Source organism: Choloepus didactylus, chromosome 1, assembly GCF_015220235.1.
Source record: "Choloepus didactylus isolate mChoDid1 chromosome 1, mChoDid1.pri, whole genome shotgun sequence".
NCBI classification, from domain to species: Eukaryota; Metazoa; Chordata; class Mammalia; order Pilosa; family Megalonychidae; genus Choloepus; species Choloepus didactylus.
This window is the reverse complement of record NC_051307.1, coordinates 117,110,758-117,126,904: the sequence shown is the minus strand read 5'-3', so window position 1 is coordinate 117,126,904 and position 16,147 is coordinate 117,110,758. Positions and strand designations below refer to the sequence as shown.

Sequence of the window (16,147 nt, the reverse complement as noted above, 5' to 3'; positions counted from 1 at the left end):
GCTTTTTATTTAAAGTCTATTTTATCTGATTTTGTGATTACAATATATGTGGGAATGTTCCAGTTGGCTAAAGCTGCTGTTATGCAAAATATCAGAAATGGATTGGTTTTTATAACGGGGATTTATTAGGCTACAAATTTATAGTTCTAAGGCCATAAAAGTGTCCAAACTAAGGCAACAACGAGAGGATATCTTCACTGAAGGAAGGCTGATGGTGTCCAGAACACCTCTGTCAGCTGGGAAGGCATCTGGTTGGCATCTACTGGTCCTTTGCTCTTGGGTTCTTGTTTCAAGAGAGCTTTCTCCAAAATGTCTCTGGGCTTCTGTCTCTCTTAGCTTCTCTGTTTCAGCTCCTTGCTTGTTCTCCCAGGGAGTTTCTCTCTAAGCATCTGGGGGGGTCCTCTCTTAGCTTCTCCAGGGCAAACCCTAGGCTTCATATCTTAGCTTAGCATTTCCAAACATCTTTCTGTCTGCATTTCCAAGCATCTGGGTCTGTGTCACCTCTTAGCTTCTCCAGGGGTAAACTCTGGATTACGTATCTTGCTTCTCTCCAAAATGTCTCTCTCAGCTTCTCTGAGCTCCTTCTCTCCATGAGCTCTCTTAAAGGACTCCAGTAAACTAATCAAGACCCATCCTGAATAGTTAGGGTCACATCTCCATGGGAATAATCTAATCAAACTTAACACCCACAATTGGGTGGGTCACATCTCCATAGAAACAACTTAATCACAAGGTCCCACCCACAATAAGTCACCTGCACCCACAAGGCTGGATTAAAAGAGCATGGCTTTCCTGGGCTCCATAATAGTCTTAAACTGGCACAGGGAGTTTTTTTGTTTGTTTGTTTGTTTGTTTGTTTTCATCCTTTTACTTTCAACGTACTCGTGTCCTTGAATTTAAGGTGAGTCTCTCATAAGCAGCATATAGATGGGTCATGCATTTTTATCTATTTTGGCAGTCTCTGCCTTTTGATGGGAGAGTTTGCTCCATTTACATTTGAAGTCATTACTGATAATGTTAACGCAGAACTTTCTTGTGCCATTTTAATATTTTATCTTTGTAAGTTTTATACTGTTTTTGTCCTGCAATTCTTGTTATTGCCTACTTTCATATTAGTTTGATTTTTGTAACATTTTGAGCCCCTTCTATTCCTTCTCTGTATATATTTTTCATATATTTTCTTTGTGCTACCATGGAGCTTAATTTGATTTGATACTAACTTAACTTCAATAGCATAACAAACACTACTCCCATCTGATCCCCTACATTTGTGTTGTACTTGTTACAAATTTCATCTTTATGTATTGTAAATCCACAACCATAGATTCATTGTTTCTTTCTATGCATTTGAGTTTTAGAAATTTTACAGGAGGTCTTTATTTCTTTATGTCACTTTGATACACTGTTTGCTGTCCTTTTCTTTCAGTCTGAAGAGCTCCCTTTGGCATTGCTTATAGGGCAAGTCTAGTGATTTGTTTATCTTTTGTCTATCTGGCATTATCTTAATCTGCCCTTCATTTTTTGAAACATTTTTGGTTGGCACTTGTTTTCTTTCAACATGTTAAATATTTTGCCTTTGCGTGTTAAATATTTTGCCTTTCTTGCCTCCATGGGTTCTGATGAGTATATTGCACTTAATCTCACTTGGGTTACATAAGAAGTTGCTTTTCTGTTCTAGCTTTCAAAATTCTCTCCTTGTGCTTGGCATTTGACAGTTTGACTACTATGTGTCTGGGCAGGATTCCCTTCAAGTTTATTCTTTTTGGTGGTAACTGGGCTTCTTGAATGTTTTCATTCATGTCTTTCATTAAATTTGGGAAGTTTTCTGCCACTATTTATTTGAATATTTCTTCTGCCCCTTTCTCTCTTTGTTCTCCTCCTGGGACTCCCATAATGCATAATGAATGATGGTGTCTCACAGGTGACAGGCTCTGTTCACTTTTTTTTTGTTTAATCTTCATTTTATTGAGATATATTCACACACCACGCAGTTATACATAACAAATCGTACATTCGATTGTTCACAGTACCATTACATAGTTGTACATTCATCACCTAAATCAATCCCTGACACCTTCATTAGCACAACACACAAAAATAACAAGAATAATAATTATAGTGAAAAAGAGCAATTGAAGTAAAAAAGAACACTGGGTACCTTTGTCTGTTTGTTTGTTTGTTTCCTTCCCCTATTTTTCTACTTATCCATCCATAAACTAGACAAAGTGGAGTGTGGTCCTTATGGCTTTCCCAATCCCATTGTCACCCCTCATAAGCTACATTTTTATACAATTGTCTTCAAGATTCATGGGTTCTGGGTTGTAGTTTGATAGTTTCAGGTATCCACCACCACCTACCCCAATTCTTTACAACCTAAAAAGGGTTGTCTAAATTGTGTGTAAGAGTGCCCACCAGAGTGACCTCTTGGCTCCTTTTGGAATCTCTCTGCCACTGAAGCTTATTTCATTTCCTTTCACATCCCCCTTTTGGTCAAGAAGAAGTTCTCCATCCCACGATGCCTCTGTTCACTTTTACATTCTTTATTCTTTCTCTTCTTCAGCCTGAATCATTTCAGTTGTCTTTCATTGAGTGCACTGTTTCTTTTTTTTTTCTGCAAGTTTAATCTGCTGTTGAAACTCTCTAGGAAATTTTTTCATTTCAGTTATTGCAGTCTTCAACTCCTGTATTTCTGTTTGGTTCCTTTTAAATATTTCTATCACCTGATTGAGGTTCTTACATTGTCCATTCATCATTCACCTGAAATCTTATAGTTCTTTCTCTGTGTTTCTTTACCTCCTTGATAATAGTGGAGATCATTTTTTTAAGAGTCTTTTCAGTTATGTCCAAAATCTGGTCTTCTTCTTTGATGGTTCTGTATTTTTATCTTGTTTCCTTGGATGGGCTATCATTTTTGTTTCTTTGACTTGTAATGTTTTTTGTGCACTGTACATTTTAATATTTTTAAGTGTTAACTCTGGGATTTAGTCCCTCCATTGTCTATTCCTTACATTTGTATCCAAATGGTGATATGACAGAGATTTCCTTGAGTGCCAGGAGCTAACAACAACAAACCAATGGAAAAAATACCCTTTACAAGTCTTTGAAAATTGGTTGTGCATTGGTTGATACTCTTCTTTAGAGTTTACCTCTCTTTTCAGGAAGATCCGCCTGTGTCTTGCCCTGGGCTTGTGTTCACTCATAGCCTGAGAATTTTTCTATTTATAGGAATCTGGATGTTTTTCCTCTAATCCCTATGAAATGGATCTCCCCACCCCATTCCTGGGCAAGCTATTGTATGTCTTAAAACCATTAATCTGTAGCCCCAGAATGCTTTGCCTTAATTGTTTCTTACACTGCTTTAGCTGTCTGCAAGCTATTTCTGCCTGTAGTTGAAGTTCTGGGAGGGTGAGCCTGAGATAAGTGTCTTGGTTCAGTCCTTCATGTTGCCACCTAATAGACTGGTACTATCATACAGGAACCCTAGTAAATGTATTGTGGTTACCCTGCTCCCTCCAGAAGAACGCCATGACCCATAATAAGAGTGCAGCCTGGCTGTACACCATGCTGGGGTGGGGGTGGGAGAGAAGCCAACAAGAGTGCCACAAGCTTTCCCTACCTTTTTTAAAGCTGAGTTTTCTTATTTAGCACTTTTCAGTTACTGCAAATTTTTAACTGTTTTCCAGAGTTTTGAGGAAGATGGCTTTGCCAAACTTTGCTAGTTGTTCCAGTATTCTGTGGGGGAACAGCACATTGGAGCATTTACACTGCCATTTGGTTTATTGGTAGCCCACTGTCTCTGGCAGTTTTATTTACAACAATGATCTCATCTTCTGATATCACATGTATCCTAGCTGTATGTATTGGGTCCTTTTGACTTATATAAGATTTTTGTTCTTTATTAGAACATCTATCAAATATTTCATGTTTGATGACCATTAACTTTTAAACCTTACTTGAAATATAAATAAAATTAATGATTTTGCATACTCACCTATGCCTTTCTAGCACTAGAACTTTGCAGTCAGGTTGATTCTCAGCATGAATTTCATCAGAGTATCCAGATCATTAAGAATGAAATTTATTTCTGAAAATTTGTATTTGCCTGCCAATCTGAGTAATATGAACTATTTTAACAATATACATAGGAAGGATATGTTACTCTTCTCATCTATGCATGAGAAAATTTAGTGTAGGTGAGATTAGTGAATTTCCATTGGTTTTACAGCAAGTAATTGATGGACCTTTGATTCAATCCAGGTTTCAATCCAGCATGTGAAAGCCAGGGTGTTATGGGGGTGGGGATCCTGAAACCTGTTTGGTCCCTTTTGTTTAAGTTCCCATCATCATCATCTTCCTTCTGTTTAAATGGTTACTCTTGCTTTAAGAGTATCTTCCCACAAGGAATACAAAGAGTATTAGATATGGCTTTATTATATGAATATGAATTATTATTATATGAATAATTGTAAACAGTAGAGGCTTTGTCAATGCCCTCCACTCAAAGAACACCTGAAATATACCTATAGTTGGATAAGTTTAGTTTATTACTTGTTGCAGCAGACAATTAAACTTTATGTGGAAAAGGAAAGATTATACATAACAGAAAACTGCCCAAAGAAAACAATGTATTACCACAGTTCAGTACTTTGAAATCAATAAATTAACTAATAATTGAATACATATTTATTACCATCTGTTTAATGTACTGAGATAGTTGCTGGCTGTCTTTGTGTCTATGTATCTATTTATCTGTTTATCTATCTGTAACCAATTAAAGTATGAAAGAATTCCTGATACCTCTGAAGTACAAATTTTGACTTGATCTTTACCATGGTCATAAAAGTTTTGTGAATCTTTTTGCCACCACTCTGTGTCATAAACACCTCTGATCTTTGAATTGGGGAAATTACTGCTTTGTCTCACCCATTTTCACATTAGCAATTGTACTCTAATCATGAAATAGAAATTTAGTAGAAGATACAGATTTTAAGTGCTAGTAGACTTAGAATGTCTATTAAGAAGCCCAATTAGCAAAAAACTAAACAAACTGATAAACAAATTAATAAAAACTACAGCAGCTGTTGGCTACTTAGGTATTTGACACAGATTAATGTGGACATTCCCAACTTATCTCTGAAGCTATGGGTAATTAAAGATAAGCTGGGGGCATATTTCTTTATTCTCTCACTGTAAATCATTCATGAGGCAACTCTCACTATTTCTATGCATTGCCCATACATCCTGGCTCACCATGCTAGAGTAATCTTCAAAATCTCTACAATGTTAAATTATACTTCTAGATTGATAGCTCAATCTTAAGTTATTTGGAAATGGTGGATTATCAACTAGTCTTACAAAAATAAGCTCATTTTCAATGATTCTAAAAAATGAACTCAACTAGGAAATTTCTAGAAAAATAGCATCTAGAGAAATGACATATAATGTTTCTGAAATCCTGACAGAAATGAACAAATGAATATAAAAGTGGATGAAAATTTATATAAGGCAGTATACTATCCAGAAAGGGCAGACCCTGATAATTCCTTCCAAATATACTGCAGATAAGATCAGATTGAAAGAAACAGCAGGTGCCCAGCCATAGGATGCAAACAGAGCTGACTCTAGCCAAGGTATTGTCAGGGGTGTGTCAGGATGTTGACATTAATCATTGGCTAAAAGGAAAATAAAGTCCGCTTTCCTTTAAACAGCACACTAGCCATTATAAGTAGCTGCATTAGGCTTTTCGCAAGCAAACTTGAACATCTCTAGTAAAAAAGCATCCCTGATACAAAGACTTTACCTTAAAGACTTTGTACCAAGTGAAGCTGCAAATGGCCCCATACTGGACATAATATGGGCACTGGATCAAAGAGATAAAATATCTTAAAGATATTATGAAAGTTCCCCCTGGCACAGTGGCTTATCTAGATCTACGAAGAGATTATAATAGAGAAATTCTACTCCTGAGGTGATAGAGCCCATACTCGCAGCCTCACAGGTCCCTGGAACACTGACCTGGTAATATATTCTCATATTAACTAAAATCAACTAGTCACATAGGTCAAAGACACAAGGCTACAAAATGGGGGAGGTGTTTGACTGGATCAGTAAGGAAGGTTTGTTTAATATATCCATATTGACTTTTGAGCGATATAAACAGAGAAGAGAGAATTTTTTTTATTACCTTTGGAACATTACCAAATTTTTATTATGTTGCTCTCATATGTTCAAAAACTTAACACATTTGTATAGCCAACCCTACAAGTCACCTATTTTGGCCAAAATGCAATAAAACTGAAAACTAATACCATAAAGATATGTAACATTGCAACTTATAAATATGAAAATTCACTCAAGATTTCTAATAAATGATGACTTCTTTAGGTAATTAAATTCAATGTAAGCATTACATATAATAATGTATGGGATTAGCAAAATCTATTATCAGAATAAATAGCAAATTCTAAATACTTTACATATTAAGCAAGAAGAAATGAAATCAGTAGTCAATTCAAAAAAATTCAAAATATAATAAACATAAATAATGTTAGAGAATAAATTAATAACTATGGCTAGAATATAAAGGATAGAATTAATAAATAAATCCAGCAGATAGTAAGCTAGAAAGAGTAGAATTAAAAAATACATCCCAGAGCTTTCAAATGGCCAATATTCAACAAGCAAACAGACAAAACTCTGTCAAGGTTAATCAGTGGGGAAAAAAAAAAAAAAAACTGCAACATTGGAAATGATAGAAAGCTTAAAACCTCAAACAAAGAAACAATGAAAAATATCTGAAAAATATAATTTCCACTTTTGGTACTATGGCAGATTGGATACCCTCAAAATTTCTTTGGCAAAATACATCTGCATCATGGATAAATATCAGCAAATATACATTTTGATACTCATCCAGATTTTCTAAAAAGTTATGGAAATCCCCCCAAAAAGAATACACAACTGTAAAGGAAGCAGGAAGTACTGAGAGTTAAGCCAACTGGAAAAGTGGGTTTGTCTTGGAGGCAAATACCTCTATCAGACCTAAAATGGAATTGTTATGTTTTGTGTTCCTAGGAAAGAGGTGGAATTGAATTTAAACTTGGAACTATCGAAAGTGCAAAACAGAAAGTAGCATTTTATGGCTTAGAAAATAAACAAATAAAATTCTTGCTGGAAGATGAAAGAAAGGATTTAGATCTTCAGCATGCCACAAAATATAGCTCAAAAGTAAATAAACAAAAAAGCAAAAAAACCATACACACATACAAACAAGCCACTCTAAGTGACTATGAAGTGACAATGAAGTTTGCGCTATTTACCAAAATTGCATATGGGTGTACCTTTTACTCTTCCTACTTCTAGCACTCTATCTAAAAGATCTATTAGCAAAAATAAAAAATTTCATGCTCAGAAATAAAAAATTTCATGCACAAATATTAGCTTTATTTTTAATAGCTGAATGTGGAGCCACGGAAGGCCCCCTGGCTTAACAAACTATAGAGCAGGGCCTTCCCAAAGCTACAGATGTCTGAAGGAGGACACTGGAGCTAGGGAAAGGCCAAAAGCCTTGCATGTCTGAAAGCGGACTGCAATTTAGATGAGGGAATAATCTCTGAGCTCCTGCTGGGCTCCTTCCATGCTCCTGTCTCCTGCCCCCACTGCTTCCCATCTAGCCCCCAAAGAAATTGTCCCTTAAGACTAAAGATATGTAAATACACCTCATGGCTTTAGAAAAAATGTACCTGAGAACAGTCACATAGGAGACTATATTGTATGTTATAGAGAACTGCAGAAATGAGTAGAATAAAACTTTCTTTTGCATGGACATTGAAGATAGAGTGTTCTCCTCTTCTTTCACAATTGGTGCCCCCTGTGAGGCTCACCAATCCTGACTACGACGTTTGGAAACTGTGCAGTAAGTACAAGCGAGTTGTCTCATAGTTGGTCAGTAGTTTCAGTCACTCAACAATATGGGTCAGTATCTCAGTGTTCCCCAGCACCAATATGTGTTAATTTTACAATGGCTGCTGCAGGCTAGTGGAGCTTCTGTTTCAGAAGAAAATTTGTATTCTTTATTGCATGAGGTGGTTCAGTATAACCCCTGGTTTCCTGAGGAAGGCATGTTAGACTTAGATGTGTGGGAGCTCATTGGACAAAATTTAAAGTGCCAGTTTAGGCAAGGACAAAATGTTTCCTTGAAACATTTACTACATGGGCTCTTATTCACACTGCCCTGGTCCCTCTTCATATTGCCGAGACTGAGAGTTCTGAAACTGAGGTCTCTAAAAAAGAAACTGCTGCTCTCCCCGATTATTCTCCTCCCACTGTAAAAAGGGGTTTCATTGGGCTAATCAAACCCTCTGCACCCATACCACCAGCCGATAAAGGTGGCAGGAAAACTACCATAGCCTCGCTCCCTCCCCTTTCTCCTTTACCTTAGCCTTCGCAGCTGCCGCTGGCCCGGTGTCACCGCCGCAGCCACCACCCACTTCCAGAGGTGCTGCGCCTGTTTTACAAAACTGTCTGCGCGAAGCAGCGTTAGCTGGTGACCTTGTATGCCCCGTTATGCTTAACCAGCAAAACCAAAGAAGGTTTGAGCCATTATCCTATCAAACTTATAAAGAACTCAGAACAAGTGTCCGAGAAAACGGTGCCACAAGCCCATTTACTAAAGGGATACTGCAAGCCTTGTCTGAAAGCTATGTCTTAACCCCTTGGGATTGGAATTCCTTAGCACATACCATTCTAGAGTCTAGTGCTTATTTGCTGTGGCGTACAGAGTTTGATGAATGCTGCATGGAACAGGCAGGTCATAATTGCTTAGCGAGGGTAAATATTACCACAGACCAGCTCCAAGGGTGCGGCCAATATGAAGATGTTAACCAACAGTTAAATTGGCCAAATAATGCTTATCAACAGGTGGCACTTTGTGCCATGTGAGCATGGGAGTGATTGCCAGATTCAGGGACAGATGCACAAGGCTCTTTCATTAATATCCACCAAGGCCCACAAGAGTCTTTTGTAGACTTTGTTCACCGGCTAACAAAGGCCATAGGATGACAGGTTAGCCATTGTGGCATGGCTAATATCATTTTTTTACAATTAGCCTTTGAAAATGCTAATGCAGATTGCCAACAAGCCATGCATCCTACCCATGCTAAGGCACAGACTATCGGTGATCTTATCAAAGCATGTCAATTGGGGGCCCTGAGACTCACAAAGCACAGGTTTTTGCCACTGCTATGCATGCCCCCCAGAACCATGTCCAATGTGTGTTTTCGGTGCAGCCAGCCAGGACATTTCCAAAGACAATGTCCTCAAAAAAACATGCCTCTGACAGACTCCCAAAATAGGGAGCCCTCTAATAATGTCTCTAGACCCCCTAAGCCCTGTCCCCGCTGTAAAAAGGGGTTTCATTGGGCTAATCAATGTAATTCTAAATGGAATCGTGACAGAGCCCTGTTAGACTCGGGAAACTCCCAAGGGGGCCAGCTCCAGGGACCCTTCAACACTGGAGCTTCTGTCAAACTGCCACAAACAGAGACAAACAGTGTATCAAGTTACCAACCTGAGCAACCCAGAGTTGATGCCCTTGCGGCTGCCACCTCTGGCAGTGCAGGATTGGACCTACTCTGTTTCCATGAATTACTCATAAAGGAGTCAGATGGCATTAGAAAAGTTCATACCGGTGTTTATGGGCCACTCCCGCATGGTTTAGTTGGATTGGTCTTAAGAAAATCAAGTCTAACTTCTAAAGGTCTTTTTGTTCATGCGGGTGTTATTAATGCCGATTATTGTGGTGAAATTCAAGTTATCCTTTCTTGCACAGGTATCCATCTTTTACCTGCTCAATCTGCTATTGCACAATTGCTCTTATTGCCTTTTTGGGTCCCACAGGCTAAAAATGCCATGCACGGTGCTAAAGGGTTTGGTAGCACTGGACCTAAAGTGTGTTGGGTTGAGAAAATTCAACCCGGCTGTCCTACGTTAACCATTTACATACAGAGACAAGCCTTTCAGGGTTTAATCAACACTGGCACTGATATTTCAATCATTACCTTACAATCCTGGCCATCTACCTGGCCAAAAGTCTTACAAGATACCCCAGTTATGGGAATTGGGGGAATAAATTCCTGTGCCCAAAGCACAGTTCCCCTTGAATATCATGATGCAGAAGGCCATTCTGCTACAATTCAGCCTCTAATCTTACCAATCCCCATTAATTTGTGGGGACATGACTTATTATCTCAATGGAATATGACAATTCAGACAAATTTATCCTAAGGGCCACTGCTCCAAAAATTATCATTGAACCTTTGCCTTTAACTTGGCTCCAAGACAAACCTGTATGGGTGGAGCAGTGGCCCCTTACCTCAGAGAAATTATATCAAGCTCATCAATTAGTTCATGAACAATTAAATCTTGGGCACATTGAGCCATCTACCAGCCCATGGAATTCTCCTATTTTTGTCATAAAAAAGAAATCTGGGAAGTGGCGCCTCTTGCATGATTTGTGAACAATTAACACTTGCCTTGAACCCATGGGGCCCCTTCAACCAGGAGTCCCTTCACCTGCTTGCATTCTGCAGCAGTGGCCAATAACTGTAATAGATTTAAAAGACTGTTTCTATTCTATTCCCTTACATCCTAAAGACAGAAAGCGTTTTGCATTTACCTTACCTGCCATTAACAACAAGGCCCCTGCCCAGCGGTTTCATTGGAAAGTTTTGCCACAGGGCATGCTAAATAGCCCTATAATGTGTCAGTCTTATGTTAGTCAAGCTTTATGTCCAGCTCATGACAAATTCCCGGAATGTAAACTCATCCACTATATGGATGACATTTTGCTTAGTGCGGCCAACCGATCATCTCTTGGCTCATTTATTATCATTTACAAAAGACCTTCTCACAGCAGTGGGCTTGTTTATCACCCCTGAGAAAATTCAACAAACAGAACCTTGGAAATATCTTGGCCACTTAGTGTCCCACGCTAACATAGTGCCCCAGCATATCTGCCTTAAAATTGCTGATCAGCCTACTCTTAATGAATTGCAAAAACTCTTGGGTAATAGTAACTGGCTCCGTCCCTCGCTTGGTATCCCAACTTATCAATTACATCATCTCTTCTCTTTGTTAAAGGGAGATTCCAACCTCAACAGCCTCTGCACTCTTACTGCCAACTGCCGACGAGAATTGCTTCTTGTTGAACAGGCCATTCAACATTGCTCTCTTAACCACATTAATCCACAACTTCCTGTAACCTATTTTATTTTACAAACAGATCACTCTCCCACCGGATTAATTGGACAACTTTCACCTGCACTCCGCATTCTCCAATGGCTTTTCCTTGGGCACTCCCCAACGAAATCTCTTTCCCCATATATTGACTTACTTATTCAGCTTGTCATCAAAGGTCGCAGATGTGTTATTCATCTTACCGGTAATGAACCTAATTGTATTTATTTGCCTATTACCAAAGATCAGTTTACTCATGTGCTTTCTTTTCCCACCTCTTTACAAGCAGCTATTTATGATTATCATGGACAGGTTAATTTTCAGCTTCCTGCAGATCCTTTATTAACCTTTTTTTGCCTTATGCCTTTTGTCTTTCCTCGCATTACTTCTACTTGTCCCATTCCTCACGCTATCACAGTTTTCATCGGCGGATCAGGAAAAACTGGGAAAGCAGCCATCTGGACCTCCACTCTTTCTCGCATAGAACATAACTATCCTACTACCCAACAAGCTGAACTTGGTGCTCTCGTTTTAGCATTTCAAACTTTTCCAAACGACCCAATCAATATTGTTTCTGATTCTGCCTATGCAGTTTATTCTGTGCAAAACATAGAAACTTCTCTTTTCAGCTGTAGCTGCTCAGAGCCTATTCTCCTTCTATTCCTTCAATTACAAATGCTAATCAGAGCCCGCCATCACCCCTTCTGTATCATGCATATTCACTCTCACACTTCTCTCCCAGGATCTTTAACATATGGTAATCAACAAGCTGATCTCCTTGTATCACCACTCCTGCACCCCGCTGTTGAGTCTCATCAATTCTTTCATCAGAACTGGCGCAGTTTACAAAAACAGTTTGATTTAACAGCTCAACAAGTCAAAGATATCATCCGTAGTTGCCCTTCCTGCCAACTACATAATTTAGCACCACCTATCTATGGCACTAATCCCCGCGGCCTTCAGCCCAATGCCATTTGGCAGATGGATGTCACCCACTTCGCCCCATTTAGTCCTCTCCATTTTCTTCATGTTGTTTTTGACACATACTCTAGATTTCTCTTTGCACTCCCTCTCTCAGGGGAAATTACAACTCATGTTTGTCACTTTCTATTACAGACTTTTGCTGTCCTTGGATGCCTACGTCAACTTAAAACCGACAATGGCCCTGCCTGCATTTCCTCTCGCTTTCATACTTTTTGTTCTCAATGGTCTATACAATATATAACTGGCATTCCCTTTAATCCTACAGGACAAGCTGTCATCGTACTCGCTCATTGCACTCTAAAAACATGTCTTTTAAAACAAAAAGAGGGGAATATGGATCCCTCTACAAGAACAGCTAAAGCCCTATTCTTAATTTTTTAAATCTCTCAGATGATGGACTGACAGCAGCACAGTGCCATTTCCAAGTGTTGCGTGAAACAAAAAATACAGAAATGGTGAAACCTCCTGTGCTCTGGAAAAATAGACAAACCGGACACTGGGAAGGACCAGTGCCCTTATTAACCTGGGGGTGGGAATATACTTGTGTCTCCACCTCAGTAGGTCCCCAGTAGATTCCAGTGAGACACATCAAACCGTGGCATGGCATGGATGAAGCTAAATCTGATTCCCGAACTCTGCAACCTGAAGATGGAGGAGACAGCTCCGCCAACAATGAAACTGCCGAAAACCCAGAAGGCCCCGTTGATGACGGACGTGGGGAGCCCTGAAGAAAACTACTCAAAAGGCTGAAGCAGTACTTCAAAAAACTGGCACTTCTGTAACTCCAGAAACATTATTCCTGGCAATGGTGTCTAGTATCCATTGCCAGAGCATGGTAACATTTATCTTTACAATCTTATTACTCTCTCCATTTCAATGTGTTTCAGCCCACCTGTATTAGGCACACATTTTGGATCCTCCTTTATTCTGCCCCATTACATGGGTGGATTCCCCCTTCCCTATTTCTAACAATGTAACCACTTGGCTGGGTGGAATAAATGTACCACCTAGCGGCTCCTTACTTAATGGCAGCCACTGGATGTTAGCAAATAGTAATATATCCTTTGTCTCCTCTATGCTGCCCCTCTGATATCTCATAATGTAAAATACTGCATCAAACCCCAGCTTAACTCCTGGCCGCCTCAGCGTACACTCTGCAGCTTGGGCATGTTTTTTATAGACTAACTATTGGGCGTAATATGTATAACTCTACAAAATCATTTGCAATAGCTAGACCCAAGCTCCTGGGGTCACATGTTTTCTCTACCCTCTCTAACTAAATGGCTCCTGCCTATTGCTGTGTTTTGTGTTTTGCTTTTAGAACTCCAGTGTGGATGGACCAGCCTAAGAAGACACAGCACCCATTCCCAGAACCCCCATGATAGCCCTATGAATAAGCTTTATGTCACTACACCAAATTGTAATCATAATAAAAAGGGGGGAGATGTGGAGACACGGAAGGCCCCCTGGCTTAACAAACTATAGAGCAGGGCCTTCCCAAAGCTCCAGTGTCTGAAGGCGGCCACTGGAGCTAGGGAAAGGCCAAAAGCCTTGCATGTCTGAAAGCGGACTGCAATTTAGATGAGGGAATAATCTCTGAGCTCCTGCTGGGCTCCTTCCATGCTCCTGTCTCCCGCCCCCACTGCTTCCCTTCTAGCCCCCAAAGAAATTGTCCCTTAAGACTGAAGATATGCAAATACACCTCAAGGCTTTAGAAAAAATGTACCTGAGAATAGTCACATAGGAGACTACCTTGTATGCTATAAAGACCTGTAGAAATGAGTAGAATAAAACTTTCTTTTGCATGGACACTGAAGACGTAGTGTTCTCCCCTTCTTTCACAGCTGAAGACTGAAAACAACCTAAATATTTATCAATATGTGAATAAAATCTGGCATATAGGCAAATGAATTATAATGCTTTTATTAAAGGATTGAAGAAGGTCTGCATATTGCCACAGAATAATCTCTGGGATACTTTTTAAGAAAAAAAAAAGCAAAATACAGACTAGTGTTTGTAGCATGCTTTATGTAAATAACATTTTTTTGTTAAAAGGAGGATATGCGTGTATGTGTATGTATATGCACTTAGCATATGTGTGAATATGCTAAAAGAAATGATGGTAGGATAAGCAAAAAAAACTAATAAATGGATAGTTGTGCAGGAGGGAGGAAATAGGGATGGAAGTGAGGCTTTTATGAATTTAAAACTTGCTTTACAATTTTGACTTTGTAACAATGTAAATATTTTACCTTATTAAGCATAAATCAAAAAGGAGAAAGCATGACTAAAAATTGAAAGCAAATGGGGAAAAAATTAGTCCAAATCTATACCAAATTGTTAAAAATTATTTTCTTTTCACAAGTTTGACAAAAATTGACTTCTTTCCTGAAATCCATTCCCAATTGTTTGACATACAGATGTATCATGGTCTTTTTTTTTTTTTTTTTTTTTTTCCCCCATTCATTGGTGGTCAGTGTCCTTAGTTTTGGAAAATTTCATATATATATATAACATTTTTTCTCCTTGGTTTCTCAATTACCACCCCCACCAATGCCTAATATCCTGAGGTTAGCTAGATTCCTGGAATTATCATTTTAAAAAAAATCATTCCAATCTTTTTAAAAATAATTATTTTGCTGTTGCCAAAATTTTCAGTAGGTCCATCACACATAACTTTTGTGTATTTTGGCATTTGATATTCAAAAAATTTTTAGAAATCTCATTCTTTTATCTTCCTTTTCAGGGTTATTTCTTTACTTTTTAATGTGCCTGGCTCAGCCAGATATTCAATTCTCAGTGGATATGCTTATACCTAAAACACTTTTTCAATGATACTTTCATCATCTACATGAAATCTGTAGCAGTATTTGTAAACTTATTTTGCAGTGATTGTGAAATTGACCCTAAAAGATTTTGATGTGATGAATAGGCATGCATGTTAGTATTAAACAGAGGGATATTTGATAGGAAACTAATTTTTTTAAGTAAATAGAGACAATTTTTTCTTCTCTATCCAAAATTCCAACTGCTAGGATTCCTATGTTAAATTCTCAGATAGACAGGATTTTCTGTAGTCTTTATTTTATGGATAAGATAAAATATCCAAAATATTTTTTCCCAAATCCTATCAATCAGTCATCCATCCCTTCACTCCTCTATTCAACAATAGTCTCCTACTATGAACCAGATATATAGAACCAGAAGAAGTAATCCAAATGCTGTGGCTCTTTAATTTAATGCTCATTCTACTACATTGGACTATATTCTTCTTACTATTTCATTGTTTTTCTTCCACATTGTTGACAAAAAATTATCTGAGCCTTGCTCCTAGGAAGGGGAACAAGGACAGTGTTAATTTCACAGAAATGATAATTTCTAGTTACAAAGCAGACAACACAGTATATAGGATTTAAGTTTGATGTGGTTAGGTAGAAAGATATTAAGAAGCCATATATTACTGGTATTAACAGTCAACCATTATTGGAAAAATAGAATCCTCTTCCTTCTTTCCAGTATTCAGAATTTAATTTTATTGATGCATGAGAAGATTCTACTAATAATATATCATCTCAAAAATCATTATATTTAGAAAAATTTGCTTTCTTTTGATGCATTTGAAATCATGTTGCTGTGTCCTTTTCTTTCTTGGTAATGATTTTCTGTATAATGGCTATCTTGCCCTCAAAAAAATTCTCATTAAAAAATAGATTTAGAAAATTGCAGTACTTGGAATTCTAGCATCATCTCATTCACTGGAATTCTGTAACACAGTTGCTGAACAGAATTTGGCTGATTGCTTAAACATCAGATCAAGCAAATAGAAAATAGAAGCAATAGAACAGTTTGATTTCTTCTATATGAGCTTACCAAACCTCATGCCACTAGTGAGACCACTTTGTAAAAGCAGGATAAGAAGCTATGTGCT

General features: G+C 38.3%; 1 long non-coding RNA gene across 3 annotated transcripts in view; it reads right to left on the bottom strand.

The window, feature by feature from the left end:
- LOC119526767 overlaps positions 1-12,031 on the bottom strand; it is a 35,372-nt gene extending 23,341 nt beyond the window's left edge. The window contains exon 1 of one of the 3 annotated variants that reach the window (XR_005215254.1): positions 11,965-12,031. This is a non-coding gene — a long non-coding RNA (uncharacterized LOC119526767). Of the gene's footprint in view, positions 1-8,435; positions 8,734-11,392; positions 11,451-11,964 lie in introns of those variants that run through there. The other 2 variants (XR_005215253.1, XR_005215255.1) reach the window with 2 other exon arrangements.
- Positions 12,032-16,147: the final 4,116 nt, after the last annotated feature.